The sequence below is a fragment of the Solanum verrucosum genome, unplaced genomic scaffold (assembly GCF_900185275.1).
Source record: "Solanum verrucosum unplaced genomic scaffold, falcon-dt-bn FXZP01000055.1, whole genome shotgun sequence".
Lineage (NCBI taxonomy): Eukaryota > Viridiplantae > Streptophyta > Magnoliopsida > Solanales > Solanaceae > Solanum > Solanum verrucosum.
Window position 1 is genome coordinate 392,562 of NW_026020149.1, and position 5,476 is coordinate 398,037.

Consider the following 5,476-nt stretch of genomic DNA (forward strand, 5'->3'; position numbering starts at 1 on the left):
ACGACACGAGCACTAAAAGAAGGATTTTTTTCAGCAGAATTATTAACCAGATATTGCAAGCTAATTGGTCATAAATACCCGGACCATATATGTTCAAAGTGCAACGGAGAAGATAATATAATTCCAGACGTCCAACTGGAATAATCAACGAGAAAGAAAACAAGAAGGAGAAAGAGATATGAACGGAAAAAGTTATGTGTAAAATAATGTAAATGTAAAAGTCATAATAGTTGTCATAAAGTAGGTATGGGTCTTTTGTACAAAATATGACAACTGTATGTGGTAGATAGTGTACATTATTAATATGTGCAAATAAGTCGTAAAAAGGATAGTGGTAGACAAAATAAAAACTATTCATGAATAGTAGTCATGAATAGTAGTCATGAATAGTAGTAAATAGTAGTGGACATGTGTAAAAAATGTGTTAGGATAAGTATTTAGAATAGTAAATTTGTATATCTATATATAGACTTAGTAGTAAACATTGTAGAGGGGGGCAATGCCTGAAAAATAAAAACTCTCCTTTCAAAAAACTCTCTTAAAGATACTAAAATATTTAAAAGTTAATGGATAAATCTGAAATCCAGTCAGATATTTCAGATAACATGGCTAAGCAAGAGGCAAATGTATATTGTTCAAAAAATATGCGGAACTAATTTCATATATTCCTGAATATCATATATATGATTGAATAAATTTATGTTAGTTATTATGTATTAGAATTATTTGAATCATGATTTCTAGTTTATTAGCACACTGGAAACAGGGAGAAAACTTCTATACTATGTCATCCTAATGTTGAAACCAGTAGGCGAGGAAAGCCGTTTAGGGGAGTAAACAAAGTTGAAGCGCTGATAAGAAGAAAGTATCCGCTAAAGTACGATGCTAGTAGTGACAGGAAAACATGATAAAGATAATCTAGTTCATAATGATCTAATATGAATTTAATCAATTATGAATATGATAGGAAGGAATAATTTGAAATAAAAAATCTGCATAATAAAGAACATGACTACATACATGCATGATGAAATGATAAAAAACTACGAAACTTTAATCTTATATGTACTTAAAAATATAGAAATAATCGAATTAAGAAGAATAATATGGGAAAAAATATTTAATGATTACGAATCAGAAGATATATTAAATCAAGAATGGTATGAAATAGACCTACATGATTTAGACTTCGAAAGAATAGAATGATATGATTTAGAAATAAATTCAGATTAAAATGAACTACGAATATTTACAATATTGGATAAAATCTATGGAAGATATAAAACTATTAGAACAATTAATGGAGAAAAAATTATATATGTACCAAAGAACCGAAGATATGATATATCTAGAATATATCATAAATAATATTAAAGAAATATTCAGATTAAAACAAATATCGGAAGAATATTACAATAAATATTATTACATTTTACCATGAATTTCACACTACCAGTTCCGCTACTCACCTACCACACTACCACTTTCATGAATTCCCCAACTACCAGTTTCGCTACGAAAAATGGTATCAGAGCTATGGATAATAAGTAACACAGTAAGAAACATACGAGTAGAAAATTAAGAAAAATAAGAAGAAAATTAAATAAATTTTATCCGGAATATAAATAACTTAATATCACAAAGACGGATAATGAAAAATTAGATCAATTAATAAATAATATATCTAAAATAGAATATAAATATATTCAATATTTAAAAATACAATGAATAACAAGATAACAAATATGGACAAAAACTTAATGAAATAATTATAGAAAAACGACAAGAATAAGAACATAGGCAAAATAGACTTAACAATAATATATTCGCAGGAATTTGTCACAAATCTATAGTAGCACAAAGAAAAACTATTTTATATCTAGAAATACAAATAAATAACTTAGAATATAAACTACAACATAATTTATAAATGAATAAAGAAGAATACGCAATAGATGAAAAAACATATGAAAATTATGACGGATTAAAAATAAAGATAATATTTTCTAATCTAGGAAGAAGATATAAGAAAATAGGTGACAATATAAGTTTAATGTTAGAAAAAGAAACGGTAAAACTAGAAGATAGTTTAACTGTTATGGTAAGAATAACAAAAGAAAATGAAGAAATAGATAGAAGAACGGAAATTGAAAAAATAAAACAACAAGCAAAAAAGGAAGTACAACAATTAGAAGAAGTAAAAAAATACTAAAATAATAGAGCTAGAAAAAAAGCTAGCAATATTAAAAGAAATGTATGAAATTAAACAAAAAGAAAAAGAACAAAAAACAAAATTAGCAAATGAGATAATTAAATTTAAAGAAAAATTGCAATTACAAGATGAATTAGGAGAAAAAGAAGAAAATAACCAAGATAATCTACCATATATAAGAGTTGATGAAATAAACGATGATGATCTAGAACAACATTCGAAAATAAGCGAAACATATACGGAACTTTTAGCAAACATAGATAATACAAAGAATTTAGAAGTAAACACAGAAGACGTAGACATGGACGAAAAACCTAGCACATCAGGAGTAAAAAACCCAAAAAATTTTAATCCAAAATATTATAATGAAAATTATGAACAATATGATAAAGAAAAAACTACATGAGATAAAAGATTAAATAAAAAATGGACGTCTAAACCAATAACTGGACAACATGAATTTTTAGATTTAGATTGTGTAGCAGACATAAATAAAACAATCCAATTATAGGTAGGATACATATCAAAACAATTAATAGATAACAAGATAGTAATAGCAGAGGCACCAGGATACATAGAAAGAACAATTATAGGAACAGTAAAATTATGGCTACAAAATTTAACAAATGAAAGCTTAACAACTTTAAGAAATAATAAAAAATTTGATGGTGGAATAGCCACTACAACCATGGAAATATTATATAAATATGAAATAGCTATAAGAAATGAATTTAGTAGTATGACAACAGAAGTAGAAGAACAAAATAAAGAAAAAATCATAAATCGGAATCTAATGACAAAATTAGCAATACGTAATATGTGTTACATAAATGAATATACATGTGCATTTAGAGAATATTATTATAAAGGAACATATAGCATAGAAGAAAGTAAAGAAATAAGAAAATTATATTTTATAAAATTACCAGAACCTTTTAATTCAAAAGTAATAAAAAGTTGGAATGAAGCAGAATTAACAGATACCTTAGGAGCTAGAATAAAATTCTTACAACGATGGTTTATGGAACTATGTGAAAAACATAAAGAAGAAATAAAATGGAAAAAATATTAGTAAAAAACTTGGCATGTTGCAAAAATAAGACAACACCTCAATTTGGTTGTACGAATAGGTATTATAAAAATAAAAAGAAATATAATAAAAAATACAGATCAAAATATAAATATAAAAAACCAAGAAGAAGGTATTATGTAAAAAATTACAAAACCAAAAGACCATATAGACCAAAAAGAAAACTAACGGAATGTACTTGTTATAATTGTGGAAAATTAGGACATATAGCTAGAGATTGTAAATTACCTAAAAATCCAAAGAAAAAACAAATATCAGAAATAATAATAGACGATGAAAAATATACACAAATAGAATACGTAGATTATGAATTAGAAAGCAATGATAGTATATATGAATTATCGGAAAATGAAATAGATAATGACATAGAAATAGAAAATGAATTCTATAATATAACAAATGACTGAAGCAGATATACAAACAATAATTAAGAAGAACATCAAGACGAAGAATATTTAGAACAGAAAATAATATTTGATAATAGTATATTTGAACAAATAAAAGGAAAAGAATTAAACCTAAGCGTAGCAAAAATATTCGAAATACCAACAGTAAGAAACTGGTTTAAACGACAAAAAGAAGAATATTATGTAGTAAGTCAAAGAGAACATATCATAGATTGTAAATACACTAAAGAAAAGGCCAAAATACCAATAATAAATAAACGAATAATAAATAAAGAAATACAAGATACTAAGGCTAAAAATCCAATTAAATATGTACATTTAGGAGGAACAGAAATATTAATAAAAGCATGTTTTAGAGAAGGAATAGATACACCCATAGAAATATATTTAGCGGATGATAGAATTATACAACCCATAGAAAAAAGTATAATAAGTGGAGTAAGAGGTAACCTCATATACCAAAAATTTAAGTTTATAATAAGTGTTAAGTACTCAGTAGCAATAAATGACAGGAATATAGATAAATCACTAGTATTATACTGGCGAATGTCAGGGATAGAACTAGCCCAGGAAGTAAAATATTTACAGCTAGATGTAAAAACTTATATGTTCTAACAACAAAACATAAAATAACAGCAAAAAATAAAATAGATAAAATAAAAATAGAAGATCCCTTTGAAAGAATAGTTACAGTCATAGATAAAAACGATTATAGTTATAATGAAATTGATATAGAAGAAGATTTAGAAATAGTAAAAGAAAGACTAAGCACATCGAAAAGGATAAACAATGAGATACCCCAAATATCATAAAAAATGAGTACCTCAAGGAGAATAGATAAAACCCCACAAAAATCAATAGAAGAAGATATAAAACCACATCATTACTATATAACGGGAATAATGGAACAACGAAAATATTTAATATTAATAGATACAGGACGAGAAGAAAACTATATTACAAGAGAATTAGTGACGGAAGATGAAATAATAACTATTGAACAATCATTCTCCGAACTACCAAAAGCATTAATGTATACCGAAGAAACTACAGAAAAGGAAATAATCATCGGAGGTGTACCAATAGTAATAAAATTCAAAATATATCAAGGAAATGAAAATATCATTTTAGGAATAAAATGGTTGGAACAAGTAAAACCATATAATCTAGAAGACAAACAGTTAACAATAAATTATGAAAATAAAAGAGTAATAATAAAAAGGACTTTGGTATGATAAAAATATGAAAATAAAAATATGAAATATATATACTTGCAAAGATAATAATAGAAGGATATTACAACCGATATTATACACCAATGATAGATACGGGAGTAGAAGCTAATATATGTAAATACAATTGTTTACCAGAAGATAAATGGGAAAAATTAAAAACACCGCTAGTAGTAACGGGATTTAATAATGAAGGAAGCATGATCACATATAAGGCAAAAATGTAATGACCGTAAAGGTCATTTTTGGAAATTTTCCTAAAATGACCGTTTTACCCCTCCCGATAGTTGCCCCGAGTCCTAATTGTTGTATTTTCGAAGTTGGTTTGAAGGAAAATTGATGAAAAGTTGAGTTTTTGGAAAGTTGAGTTTTTAAGAGTTAAAGTTTGGTAAAAAGTGCTATTTCGAGTCATTTGGAGTTTCGAGACTCGAATCGGATTTCCGTCGATTCCAGCAGTTTTAGAATGTCGAAATGGGTCTATGAGAATTTACCGAGTCGAATTTGGAGTTAAAACGAATATTTGAGGTCCTAAGTT